This window comes from Euphorbia lathyris, chromosome 6, assembly GCF_963576675.1.
Source record: "Euphorbia lathyris chromosome 6, ddEupLath1.1, whole genome shotgun sequence".
Taxonomy (NCBI): domain Eukaryota; kingdom Viridiplantae; phylum Streptophyta; class Magnoliopsida; order Malpighiales; family Euphorbiaceae; genus Euphorbia; species Euphorbia lathyris.
The window spans coordinates 4,784,045-4,799,145 of NC_088915.1; the positions used below are offsets into that span (position 1 = coordinate 4,784,045).

Here is a 15,101-nt window from a genome sequence, read left to right on the forward strand (position 1 = left end):
TATGAAAGGATGATTTCTCAGTTTGAGATTACTACTCGGTGTGCATATTAACTCAGTATTGATATGTATTTTTCGTTAAGTACTCAGTATAACAATCACTCAGCATGCGTTTGCATAAATCATTCAGCATAGTAATTCACTCAGCATAAATTTACATTTTTAGAACAGGAATTTACTGAAGAGGATTAAACATACCAATGGCTTCTCTCAGTATGCTGAACTGTTCACGAGCTAGTGGCTTTGTGAAGATATACGCAAGCTGCTCATCCGTTGGGACATAGGTCAGCTTTATCTAACCCTTGAGTACATGGTCTCTAATGAAGTGATGTCTTATGCTGACATGCTTCATCCTGCTGTGTTGAATTGGGTTCTTTGATAGATCAATTGCACTTTTGTTGTCGCATTTAACCTCAATTGTCTTTGTTTGAACACCATAGTCTTCAAGCTGTTGCTTAATCCATATGACTTGAGCAACACAGTGACCAGCAGCAATGTACTCAGCTTCAGTGGTAGACAAAGCTACTGGCGCCTGCTTCTTGCTGAACCAGGATACAAGACAGCTTCCTAAGAAATGACATCCTCCAGAGGTGCTTTTCCGTTCTAGCTTGTCTCGACCATAGTCAGCGTCAGTGTATCCAACGAGTGTAAATCCATGAGTGTTGGGATACCATAAACCTGCATTCACCGAGCTTTGCAAATATCTAAGGATTCTTTTTACAGCTATGTAATGAGATTCCTTAGGGTTAGATTGATATCTAGCACAGTAGCATACTGAGAACTGAATGTCCGGTCTACTGGCTGTTAAGTAAAGTAGAGAGCCTATCATACCTCAATACAATTTGCTGTCTACCGACTTACCATTCTCGTCAGCGCAGAGGACAGTGTCAGTGCCCATAGGAGTGGATATTGGCTTGCAATTTTCAAGATCATATTTCTTCAATATCTCCTTGGCATATTTAGCTTGACTGATGAAGATGCCATTCTTTCCTTGTTTGATTTGAAGTCCAAGGAAAAAGTTGAGTTCTCCCATCATAGACATTTCAAACTCAGTCTGCATTTGCTTGCTAAATTCCTTGCACATTGACTCATTAGTAGCACCGAAAATAATATCATCAACATATATTTGAGCCAGCAGGGTATCTTTACCCTTTCTCTTAATGAATAAGGTTGTATCAGCTTTGCCCCTGACATAGTTTCTAGTCAGCAGGAAACTGGTCAGCCTCTCATACCAAGCACATGGTGCTTGGTTGAGGCCGTACAGAGCCTTTTTGAGTTTATAAACATGGTTTGGGAATTTAGGATCCTCAAACCCTGGAGCTTGATTAACATAAACTTCCTCGTTTATAACTCCATTAAGGAATGCACTCTTAACATCCATTTGAAATAGTTTAAAGTTCATGTAAGATGCATATGCACATAAAATCCTAATAGCCTCTAGCCTTGCCACTGGGGCAAAGGTCTCACCGTATTCAATACCTTCTTGCTGACTGTAGCCCTGAGCTACAAGCCTTGCTTTGTTCCTGACTACGTTTCCTTGCTCATCCAGCTTGTTGCGGAAGACCCATCTTGTTCCAATGGTCTTCTGACTCCTTGGATGTGGCACTAGCTCCCATACATCGTTTCTTCTGAATTGGTCAAGTTCCTCTTGCATTGCGCTCATCCAGAATTCATCTTCCTCAGCATCAGCGAAGTTCTTAGGTTCCTGAACTGGGACGAAGGCTACATTGCTGAGGTACCTCCTGAGTTGGTTTCTTGTCATCAGGGTATTCTCAGCGGCATCAAGGATTGCACTCTCTGAGTGCCCTCTTGGAATCCTTATCTCTTTAGGTAGAATGATGTCTTGTGCTGTCTGTGTTTCAACAATCTCTGCAGGTAAAGACTGGTCAGTGAAAACAATATTTGGTTCACTTTTACCTTTGGTCAGCCCTTGAGGGAATGACTCAGCGACTATATCTTGATCAGCGGGTGCTGAGTGTGGATCATCCTCGGTCAGTGGCAGATATCTTCCTGCAGGGTTAGTTTCGTCGAACTCAATATGTACTGACTCTTCTAAAACTTGAGTTCGTTTATTGAAAACTCTGTATGCTTTGCTGTTTGTTGAGTAGCCTAAAAAGATAGCTTCATCAGCTTTTGAGTCAAATTTAGCTAGGCTATCTTTAGTGTTTAAAATAAAACATTTACAGCCAAAGGCACGAAAGTATCCAATGTTGGGCTTTCGTCCTTTCCAAAGTTCGTAGGGGGTTTTCTTTAGTATAGGTCTAACAAGAGCCTATTAAGAATATAGCACGTTGTGTTAACAGCCTCTCCCCAAAAATACTTTGGAAGCCTATGCTCACTCAGCATTGTCCTGGAAATTTCAACCAAGGTTCTGTTCTTCCTTTCAACAACCCCATTTTGTTGAGGCGTCCTAGGATCAGAAAAGTTATGGTCAATGCCGCTGGCTTCACAGAATTCAACAAACTGTTGGTTTTTTAATTCTCCACCATTATCACTTCGGATGTGAGCCAATTTTAGGTCTTTATCATTTTCAAGTTTCTTAACCAAATTTGAAAATGTCTCAAAGGTCTCATCCTTGCTACTCAGCAAGATGACCCAAGTGTACCGAGAGAAGTCATCTACAATGACCAAGGAAAATCTTCTTCCACCCAGACTCAGCGGCTGGACTGGACCGAAGAGATCCAAGTGTAGTAATTCTAACGGTCGCTTAGTTGAGACAATGTTTTTGCTATGAAAAGATTGTTTGGTTTGTTTTCCAGCTTGGCAAGCGTGGCATAATTGATCGTTTTCAAATCTAAGTTCAGGCAGTCCCTCAACCAATTGCTTTCTTGCTAATTTGGCCAAGAGGTCCATGCTTACATGACCAAGTCTCCTGTGCCATAGCCAGGAATTTTCTTCCTTTGAAACTAAGCATACAGTTTTTGAAAACTTTTTCTCTAAGTCTAGCATAAAGACATTATCAATCCGAGGGGCAGTTAAAATTAACTCATTTGTTTTTCCCTCGTATATTTTACATCCAGTAGCATCAAATATAACTTTTCTCCCATTGTCACATAGCTGAGCTACGCTGAGTAAGTTATATTTGAGTCCGCTGACTAGGGAGACTGACTCAATAGTAGGATTACCTCCGATGGTTCCTGAACCTACTATCTTACCCTTTTTGTTGTCTCCAAAACTTACGCTTCCTTCTCGTTTATGCTCAAACGTGATGTACTGAGTTTCATCACCAGTCATGTGCCTCGAGCATGCGCTGTCAATATACCACATCTTTGACTTCTCAGCACACCTCAAGCTTACCTGCATTGTAACTAGTTACTTTTAGGTACCCAATTCTTTTTGGGTCCTTGCTTGTTAGGTTCAACAGGTAAAGCATCATATTTTATTTTATGGCGGTATACTTGGACATTATGGCCATTCTTTCCACAGAAGTCACAACTGACCTTCCGTTTAGGATTTTTTACTGACTAGTCAGCACCCCAGTGCTGAGCGTGCCAGCACACCTTAGTGGTGTGTCCTTTCTTCCCACAGAAGTCACACTGGACATTCCGCTGGGGATTCCATCTCTGCTGACCAGTACTTCGGTACTGAGCATTCAGAGGAATATTCCTTTTGTCTTGAACCTTTAGTTGGTTCTGGATATTTGTGACGTCCTTTCTCAGTTTCTTTGAATCTGATTAGACTTCAGAGACAGACTTATGTATGATCTTCATGTTATCATGCAAAGTTGAGTTGTCCTGAAGAAGGTATCTGAGGTCACTTAGCTTGACCTCTTCAACCTCGTCACAGCGCCTGCTGAGTGCTCTAATTTTCTTATTACACTTTTTGACAAGTGTATAGAGGTCACTCAGGGCATTACCCATTTCGTTTCTGAGCGGGGAAAGTGATATTACCTCATTTGATTGCTCCTCATCGTCAGATGCAACGGAGGGGTCAGCATGCTCAGAGACGCACGGCTCAGCAAGTTCGTCAGCCATGAAGCATATCTTTGCTGACTCGGTGGCCTCAGCTTCCATTGATGAAGACTCATCACTGTCGCTCCATGTTGCCACCATTGCCTTTTTGTCGCTCTTCTTATCTTTCCTCAGCGTGGGGTAGCTTGACTTGATATGGCCAGTTTGATGACATTCAAAGCATGTAATGGGCTTTGAGTTGTCTTTCTTGTATTTGCTGTCGCTGGACTCAGCTTTATACTTATCAAACTTTCTGTAAGGCTTCTTAGAATATTTGTCATTTTTCTTGAATAGCCTTTTCATCTTTCTTGTGAACATAGCCATCTTTTCATCATCTGTTGAGCTCCCATCAGTGGAGTCAGCTTTCATGACAAGAGACTTCTGCTTCTTGTCTTCAGACTTTTCCTTCACCTCGAAGTTTTTCATTGATATCTCATGGGTCAGCAGCGAGCCGATGAGTTCGTCATATTTGTAGGTGGTTAAGTCCTGAGCTTCCTCAACAGCGGTCTTCTTTGCTTGCCAGTCTTTAGGAAGACTCCTGAGTATCTTTTTGACTTGTTCTTCCTCAGTGAAGATCTTCCCAAGTCTCTTGAGCTCATTGATGATGTTGGTAAACCTTGCATTCATGTCAGATATTCCCTCATCATTGTTCATTTCGAACAGCTCGTACAGTCTCATCTGCTGGTTCACCTTGGACTCCTTTACTTTATTGGTTCCTTCGTAGGTGACCTCCAGCTTCTTCCAGATCTCTTGCGCCGACTCACAACCTAAGATTTTATTATATTCTGCAGCATCGAGCGCACAGTGAAGCATATTTATAGCCGAAGCATGATTTTGTAGCTTCTTGAGATCATCCTCTGTCCATTTGGCCTTAGCTTTAACAACTGTTAGGCCAGCCACAACTTCGACAGGTACAAATGGACCTTGGACTATGGATAGCCAGGCACTCATATTTGTAGCCTGAATGAAATTTTTCATCCTATTCTTCCAGAAGGTATAGTTAGACCCGAAGAATAGGGGAGGCTGAGTAATGGACAGCCCCTCAGGTAAGATCTGAGTTGTTTGGTTTCCTAGGAGAAACCAAGTACTGTTTTCGCCCATAGTGGGGATCAGCTCAAGGTTGTTAAACCTTTTACAGTGAGCTTTTAAGCTCTGATACCACTTGTTGGTCCCTTATAATATTACAAGTATAGTTCCTAGGGGGGTTAAGAACTATTTAAAAATTTTAAGTTAGGGCAGACTTCTTTTTCGTGAGAAAAAGGTTTTAACAGCGGCGCTGAGTGAATAGCAAGATACTGGCTTAGTCAACTAGTGACTAGGTCAGTTTCTTTACTTGAGTCGGGAGATAGCACTAAGAGTCTATTCCTGAGCTCAGATATTCAATGCGCATAACTCAGCTTGACCTCTTTACTTGGTCAGTTTTTGTTTAAGTAAGCAATAAATATATAAAGGAGTTTAAGGTTAGAAATATTTTACTCAGCAGATTTATCCAGGTTCGGCCTCCAAGCCTACGTCCTGTCCCCGGAACACGTTCCGAGATTTCGAATTCTCTACTGAGCTCTTTAACGGTAGAGCATCAAACTTTTTACAGTCTTAGCAACTGAGTATAACAAGAGTACCTTCCTCTATACCTCTACTCAATCCTAATCTCTCGCTGAGTACTATAACCGAGTACTCAGCCTCTCCTTTCTAATCTCTAGAAATGATAAGTGTTTGTCCTAAACAATGATTGCTAAGACACCTTAGATGATTGAATAATCACTCTAGACTTTTACACAAAAGATATGAAATTTAGTGTAAGATTGCTTTGCTTTTTCTTGCAGAACTTTGCGTAGAGATTTGGTCAGCGTAATGGCTTGATCAAGTTCTGTCTTCAATGAAGTAACTGAAGGGCTCTATTTATAGAGACGTCTGAGGCATCGGTCATTTCGAATTTCGAAATAACCGTTGGAGGGAAACGGCTTCCTGTCGTTGTCATCCTGACTTGCTCAGAGCTTTCGACCAATCAGATTTGAGTATCTTCTGTCCTTGGTCAGCTTTTGGTCAGCTCGGTAGAATGTCTCTCCATTTATGGTAAGGTCAACTAGACAGCATACTGTGTCGTCTGAACTTTACCCAAAGTGGAAACACTTTATCTGAAAGTTGTTCTTAGCCAGCTGCTGTCTTGTACTCTTTGTCGAATCAACTCAGCAGCTTCGTCCCGAAGTTGTTCCACGAAGGTCTTCTAGATCCTTCTTTCGCTGAGTTGCGTTTTGTCCATAACGACAGCGTTTTGACATATGCGGGCCGAGTTGCCATAAACTGTTTGACTTGGGCTTTGACTTCCGTATTGGGCTTTGGGCCTTTTAAACTTTGTATCTTATAAACAATTTAACTCAACATTGAACAAACACATTAGTAGAATAAATCAAAGCATTTAAACTTAGTGTGTTTAGAATATGTTTTTAATTATACTTAAACAATTTTGTCAAATCAAAATTATGTGGAAAGGTGTTTCAACAGCGATGGCGCCGAAATTCCGGTTGGGGCGATTGATTTCTTCAAGACATTCACAAATGTGAGCGAAGGTTTTGGTTTGTCGCTCGGTTCAGGGGAAACAAGGCGGATGAATGCCCGTCGATTGAAGAGGTGCGCGATAGAAAATGGAGCGGAGCCAGCCACAACAGAGGAGGAGGCCATGGCGCAGAGATTAGGAGCGGCGGAGCTAGGTCATCCAAAAAAATATATAACCTGTGACTATTTGAAATTGATATAACTTGTTAATGTCAGGAGTAAAATTACTCTTGCCGCTAATATTAGGAGTAAAATTGTACAATTTTAAACATTAGAGAAAAAATTGTTTCTAACCGTCAACGTTATATGTATTTTTACAACTTATTCCTAATAAATATTTTAGTATAGTTTTTTGTTAATTAAGGGTATTGCTATATACCACATTTTTTTTTTCACCCACCGCACCCTTTTGACATTTATGCCCTTGTCATAATTTTTTATCAAAAACCAAAACTTTTTTTTCTTCTCTTTCTCTCCCAAGCCTAAAAACCCTAATTGGACAAAAATGGACCCGAGCATTCCCGAAGACCATGATTTCGTACACGAGGTAATCCTACGATATAAATTTAAATTTAAATTTCATTATTTGAATTTTGATTTTTTTTCAAACCGAATTGGCCTAAACAGGTGGCGCATGCCGCCCGTCCGCACGACCGAATGGATGAACTACCCGTTCGGCCATGCAGACGAGCGGAACAGGCGGCACGCTGCGCTCATTCCGCCAGCCGGACGAGCAGCGTGACCCGCCCGTTCCCACCTACGTTGGAACGGGCAAGCTGCCCCTTTAGGCATAATTTGCCCCATTTTTTACATTTGAACGGGGCAGCCTGTCCGTTTAGCCTATACGAGGCCCGAACAAGCTCGGAATTGTAATTTTTAACGTGCAGACTGCCCGATTAAGCCCTAAATTTATATTTTTTTTTTATTTTTACACGTATTGTTACTACCTATTATGCACCCGAATGCCATTTTTTAACATTTTTGTGCGTATTGTTAATACATATTTTGCATTTTTTATATATTCAGGAACCGTTAGAAGATTGGCAACCCGACGACATTGATTACAGTTCTCGTTTTATAACGGACACCGTTTTCCCTTCATGTGAAGATGTTGTTACTTGGGCAAAACATGTAGCTATTCGAATTGGGTTTGAGATTATAATATCTTCGCATAAACATGGTGGAAAGAAAAAGCAATTGAGATGTTCACGGGGTGAACGCTATAGAGGGAAAACAGATGATGCAGGGTTAATACGAAAAACTAAAACTAAAGCGTGCAGGTGTAAATTTAAGATTAAAGCCTATCAACGGTCAGACCTTACTGGTTGGGGGATAAAGGCTAAGGCTAGATTAACTGGTCAGCACAATCATTCGTTGCGTGTGTATCCAGAGGGAAGTCGGCAGATGAGCGGACTCAGTATCGTATCTAAATTAATTGTTCGTGATATGAGTTCGGCTCAAGCAAAGCCTTGTGTTATTTTAGCAGCCGTTAAAGAAAAGCATCCTGAAGACAACCCAACAATTAAACACGTCTACAACTATAGAGATAAGATGAGGAAGGATGGGTTCGAAGGTAGAGACTTGGCTAGTCAGTTCTATCATATTGCTCTCCAGAACAAGTATGCTCATTATACGCAAACTGAGGGTGATTCTAGCATGATTACACATGTGTTTATGTCACATCCAGAATCAGTAGATTTATTCAGGACTTATCACTGGTACATCGACATTGATTCAACGTACAAAACCAACAAGTACAAAATTCCATTTGTTGAAATTGTTGGGATGACGCCTTGCAATAATAATTTCAAGATCGCATATGCCATCATTAAAGATGAGACTGAAGGAAGTTACCGTTGGGTCCTGCAGCGGCTGAGGGTTTTGATTGGGTTTGATCTCAACCCGACTGTTATCGTCAGTGATAGGGAGTTGGGGTTGTTGAAACCAATTCTGGAGGTTTTCCCACATACAACACATTTGCTATGCACCTAGCATATAAACAAGGATGTAGAAGATCGGGCGTACAAAATTATGGGAGACAAATCAATTGCCGGTAAATTCAAGAACGGAAAATGGAGAACATTAATTGAATCTTTATCCATTGCGGAGTACGAGGAAAATCTAGGCAAGTTGCAGGATTCGATGAGCAGGTACCAAACTCTTATCTCGTACGTTGAGGAGACGTGGTTGGTACATAAGGAGAAGTTTGTTGTTGCATGGACGAAAAATTTCTTACATTTTGGCAACACAACCACTTGTCGTGTGGAGAGCGAACATGCGAGTCTAAAGCAATGGCTCAATACAGCCACAGGATCGCTGGATACGATATGGCTGAAGGTTCACAAGTAGATAGAAGCCCAGACAACTAATATGAGGTATTTTCAATACGTTCTATTGGAAGATGTTTGTATTCTTATCATGTATTTCTAAATCTCAGTCAACTGATAGTATGTTTATGTTCTTATTAGGTACATGCTTGAGCAGTCCAAGCTTCGTAAATGAGTCTTTTACTCCGGATTCCCCTTTAACTACCTAGTATGCAAAGTCTCACACTATTGCATGCAACTGATCAATGTTGAGTTAGCTCGCATGAGAAGTTTGAGCCATGAAGTGAATGCGCATTGTGGATGTGTATTGAGAACCTCTCATCAGATACCATGTGCATATAAGATCAAATAAGCTTATGAGTCTAGCGATATGATCAGTGTTGAGAGGGTTCATATGTTCTGGAGAACACTTTTGATTAATTATGGTCAGACTCCTGAAACTGAAGGGTGTCATGATCAGACAGAGGATCAGAGATATTTTAAATCCTTAGTCGACCAGGTCTCTAAAGGTGACCCAGCCTTGCTGTGGAACATTTCAATACTTATACATGATCAACTACACCCTGATCAAGCACATTACACCGAACCTGATGTGAAAATTAACGTTCGAGGATGACCGAAGGCGGGTAAATCTACAAAATATACGCCTAGTGCCTGGGAGTACAACGAAACTCGGCGTGGACGTGCTCGTTCTAGTAGTTCGTCTATGAGCCGTGGTAGAAGTGGTAGGAAAAGCTCTTCATCATCTGTCCATAATTTTGCATCCTCATGTAATACAGTTTTGCAATATCTAATTCATTTACACTTAACATAAGTTATGTGCGGTTTACAATATCTTATTTCACTCAATGCAGATGGAAATACGTATGAAGTTAATGATTTTGTTCATTCTGACAAAATAATTGGGATCATTAAGCCCTACGTTGAAACATATTGCGACATAGTCGATGATGGAAATTGTGGCTTCCGTGTTGTTTCTTCCTACATTTTTGGCACCGAAGATAAGTGGCAATCAGTTAGGCATCACCTTAGGAGTGAAGTAATTGCTAACCGTTTTCGGTATGAATTTGTGTTAATTGACAGTGTTGATGCAGCAATTAATAGAATCAGTTGGGACGGTGGAGCTTGTTCGCAGGAGCATTGGATGCTCGTTTATGATGACTTGTTTCTGATTGCTACATTGTACAATGCTGCTGTAATGTTTTTCGGTTACCTGTGTGGAATTAACTCTAGTTTTTATGGTACTGTTTTACCAGTGTATGCCCCTTCCACTGCTACAGGACCAGAACGAGAGATCTGCATAGCTCATTTGGGTACGCACTGTCGCCACTATATTCGTTTAAATTTATCTCTTAATTTTCCAGTCCCCCATGTACTAGAATGGTGGAAACAACACCATGAACGTAGCGTTGAAGGGTGGGATCGCATTTATGCAGCTAGGACAGCACAATGGACAAGACTGGTTCAACTTATATCCAGTTAGCTTTATATGAATTAAAGGTTGTGTCTATATTGATTCTGTATTGATCCAGTTAGCTTTATATGAGTTACAGGTTGATTCTGATTGATTCTGGATAACAAATAGTTGCTATTTTGATCTAGTTTTGTTCAGTCGAGTTACAGGTTGTGTCTGTATTGAGTCTGTATTGATTCTGGATTGATCCAGTTAGCTTTATATGAGTTACATATTGATTCTGATTGATTCTGGATAACAAACAGTTGCTGTTATGATCCAGTTTTGTTCAGTCGAGTTACAGGTTGTGTCTGTATTGAGTTTGTATTGAGTCTGTATTGATTCTGTATTGATCCAGTTAGCTTTATATGAGTTACAGGTTGATTCTGATTGATTCTGGATAATAAATAGTTGCTGTTATGATCCAGTTTTGTTCAGTTGAGTTACAGGTTGTGTCTGTATTGAGTCTGTATTGATTCTGTATTGATCCAGTTAGCTTTATATGAGTTACAGGTTGATTCTGATTGATTCTGGATAACAAACAGTTGCTGTTTTGATCCAGTTTTGTTCAATCGAGTTACAGGTTGTGTCTGTATTGATTCTGTATTGATCCAATTAGCTTTACATGAGTTACAGGTTGATTCTGATTGATTTTGGATAACAAACAGTTGCTGTTATGATCCAGTTTTGTTCAGTCGAGTTACATGTTGTGTCTGTATTGATTTGGATTGATCCAGTTAGCTTTATATGAGTTATAGGTTGATTTTGATTGATTCTGGATAATAAACAGTTGCTGTTATGATCCAGTTTTGTTCAGTCGAGTTACAGGTTGTGTATGTATTGAGTATGTATTGATTCTGTATTGATCCAGTTAGCTTTATATGAGTTACAGGTTGATTCTGATTGATTCTGGATAACAAATGGTAATAAACAATGTACTTATAACATTAAAGTACTAAAATACAAAGTACATATTAAAGATATTATCCGAATGCCAACGTAAATATACTTATAATAAAAAGTACTAAAAATACAACCAATAATCACTTGGCCGAATTCCAAGCATCCAAAATCTGGTCGTACGACTGTTGCCACTCAGCCCGCAACATCCTCATCAAGAAGGTTCATCGCGGCCAATGCACCTTCTCCCCAGTTAGCCCAATGGCTAACCAACGGAGGATGCCCGTAAAAGTCATTCAAAACAAACGGAGGATGCCCGTAAAAGTCATTCAAAACCAGCGGAGGATGCCCGTAAACGTCATTCAAAACCAACGGAGGATGCCCGTAAACGTCATTCAAAACAAACGGAGGATGCCCGTTAAAGGTCATTCAAACTGGAGAATGCCCAGTCTCATAGCCATTCAAAACTGTAGGGTGAACAGTCTCAAGTCATCCAAAACAAACGGAGGATGCCCGTTAAAGGTCATTCAAACTGGAGAATGCCCAGTCTCATAGCCATTCAAAACTGTAGGGTGAACAGTCTCAAGTCATCCAAAACAAACGGAGGATGCCCGTTAAAGGTCATTCAAACTGGAGAATGCCCAGTCTTAGAGCCATTCAAACTGGAGAATGCCCAGTCTCAGAGCCATTCAAACTGGAGAATGCCCAATCTCATAGCCATTCAAAACTGTAGGGTGAACAGTCTCAAGTCATCCAAAACAAACGAAGGATGCCCGTTAAAGGTCATTCAAACTGGAGAATGCCCAGTCTTAGAGCCATTCAAACTAGAGAATGCCCAGTGTCAGAGCCATTCAAACTGGAGAATGCCCAGTCTCAGAGCCATTCAAAACTGTAGGGTGAACAGTCTCAAGTCATCCAAAACAAACGGAGGATGCCCGTTAAAGGTCGTTCAAACTGGAGAATGAACAGTCTCAAGTCATTCAAAACTGTAGAATGAACAGTCTCAAATCATTCAAAATTGGAGGATGTCAAATTTCATATCAGTCACGGGGAACCGTTCTAAGAGCTCATTCAAGTCGCGGGGAGCCGCTCTAAACACTCATATATCGGTTGCGGGGAGCCGCTCTAAATACTCACAAACCAAAATCAAATCAACACGACTCAAGTCAGATCAACACAGATTGATCCGAACATTCAAGGAGTTTTACTAAACCTTTCATTGTTTTTAAGTTTTTACTTTTTCGCTTAATAAAGTGCAAAAATGGTTATCTATTTGTACTTTGTATACTCCATTTCCAATGGAGATATACAAAGGGGGGCAGCTGTAGATACCCATTTTTGTCCGGGATATTTTTTTAAACTTTAACTGATTATATTTGGAATTCTAACAAATTCAGGAATTATATTAGAAATGCAAACTTTCTATTACAAGTGTAATTTATTAAGAAAATTATATTTTATACCAATTTTTTATATCTCGGTATAATTATCAAATTATATTAGAGATGTGATTTATTGGAATAGAAATATTTTTCAGGTCATAAATTATATTTGAAATATAATTTGTTGTATTCTAAATATGATTTTTGGAATGGTTATATTTCAAATTTATTAGTTAAACTCAATTTATATCTAAATGGTTAGATTAATTCTCCAACTTATTAATTGTGAAATCATATTAGAAAATGCTTATACTTTAAATATGAATCATGATTACGAAATTAATTGTTGAGCTATTCATATAGCTTTAAAGATAATTTTTAATCATACACTATTTGGAATATAAGTAATTTCCAGATTTTCAGATTTGGGTAAATGACAAAATAAATTAATATCTAAATCATTAGATAAGAGTTAGAAGAAAAAATAAAATAAAATGCTTTTATTAAGAAAAATAAAGTTCACAATGACAAATGTTAATATCAATTTATGCCTTCATTTTACAGATTTCTAAACCCAAATCCAGCTGTTACAAAAATAAGCAAGGAAATACATTCAACAAGGTCAACTTCAGATTCAATTCAGGGATTCAAAAGAGAGAAGATGACAAATTCACAACAGCTTATTGCACCTTGAAAATAGGCATTGTCACAATGGACAAATGCACTCCATCTTGGGACACAGCCACTGCATTCTGAAATCTGAAATTAGCAAGGGACAAATTTGATTACTTGGCTTGAGTCCAAAGAGAAGAAGGAGCCAAAGTTGGGCAGTCTGCACCTTGAAACCAGCCACTGCAGTGCAGAAGAAAAGACAATGCATCACAAAAGGGACAACATCTTTCTCAATCCCATGATATTTTGGACCTCTATAAATGAAGGGAACAACATTAGACCAAAGGGAGAGATGAACAACATTAGAGCAAAAGGAGGGGGCGAATTTTAGAAGGATTTTGGGCCAAAGTTTAGGGAGCCATTTTTAGAATTGTGCATTCTTAGATAGAAATCAGAAAGAAATTCATGTAATTGTTTCAAATCTGAGTGAAAATCCAAAGAGTGAAATCTTGTATTCACCAAAGTTCAATACAAATCAATTCTTCTCCATTTGATCTCCAAAGCTTTGAGCTAAGGGTTTTTATTCTTAGTTTATAAAAACAGTGATCGGAAGCATCTATTTTGCTTTTGAAATGAACTGATTTTGTAAACTTTGAATAAAACTCTATTAGTTCTCAGCTCATTTAAATACATGTTTATTTAGTGCACTTTAAATTTATGCTATTAACCGTTTATTTGATAACCTTACTAACTTACATTTTTATTTGTATAAATATTGTTTATATTCATGTTCTACTAACTACTAACATTTATATTTATGCTCATATGCTCTTTACTAACTATTAACATTTATATATTCTTTACTAACTACTAACACTTGTATCTTTTTCACATCTTAATATCAAAGAAACTCTTTCAATGATAATGTCATTTTTGTTTTTGAAATAGGTTGTTAAGAATACCAATCTAACTCAACTCAATACTTCATCCTGAAACTATTTTCACTCTTTCCAGTTCAGTGCATGTATTGCATTTTCAGCCATAATCCCAAAAAAAATATATATGCTAGCACTAACTATTAAAATCAGCTAGGTAGGATTGATTACCTACTTCCTTTTACTCATCTTATCTTCACTGGAGGTGTTAAAGTTGTCCTTTATCTGTCTGATGTAGAAAGCATTCTAGGCTACAAAAAACGAGCAAAGTTAGAATAGAATAATCACAGACCCGAATAAAAGTTGCTAACTCCAAACATGAGTTAACAAGCAACTAAGTAAATGAAAAAAGGTAAGAAGCTCAGTTAAAGGGATGAAATCTCACAGGTTCAGAATGGCCTTCCAATCGGGAGCTATTCCAGTTCGCCGACAGTCGAGCTAAAAGGAAAAAACAGTAGGTCTTAGTAAATAACCAAGAAAAAACAAATGAAATTTCTATACAAAAAGTGAAAATCGCGAACTGATGCCTGAAGAAGAACGGAAACACCGAGACACGGACCCGCTCATCTCCGGTTATCGGAATCGCCTTTTAGCCGGAACCAGTCCACCGTAAAATGCCAAGAAACGACGCTAGGGCGTAGCAAACAACCAAAAAAAGCGAGTAAAGTTTCTACACAAAACATCACGGAACTGGTACCTGAGAGTTACGGAGACGCCGAGACACAGATCCGCTCGTCTCCGGCTACCCCTGTCGTCGGTGGAGCTGCCGCCGCGGTGGACCGAGGTGAATGGTGAAGGGACGAACGGGGAACGACGAAGCGAACTTGGCAGAGGGACGACGACGCAGGCGCGATGAAGAACGGCGGCCGGTCGGATGACTGCTGCTCTTCTTCTTGTTAACGGCAGAAATTTGAGAGAGACAAGAGAAGAGAGAAGAGAAAGGAGGCGGTGTGAATAGGGTTAGAATACAAACCTAATCCGTAATGTGAGAG

At 39.5% G+C, this 15,101-nt stretch overlaps 1 long non-coding RNA gene across 2 annotated transcripts; it reads right to left on the reverse strand.

Moving 5' to 3' along the window:
- Positions 1-13,034: 13,034 nt before the first annotated feature.
- LOC136234247 (uncharacterized) lies at positions 13,035-15,101 on the reverse strand. 2 transcript variants are annotated; one of them, XR_010691120.1, is made up of 4 exons: positions 14,807-15,101; positions 14,495-14,547; positions 14,285-14,360; positions 13,035-13,414 (listed from the first exon to the last, which is right to left on the reverse strand). It is a non-coding gene; the product is annotated as an uncharacterized lncRNA (long non-coding RNA). The 2 variants fall into 2 exon arrangements; XR_010691119.1 differs by having other exon boundaries at positions 14,281-14,360; positions 14,807-15,099.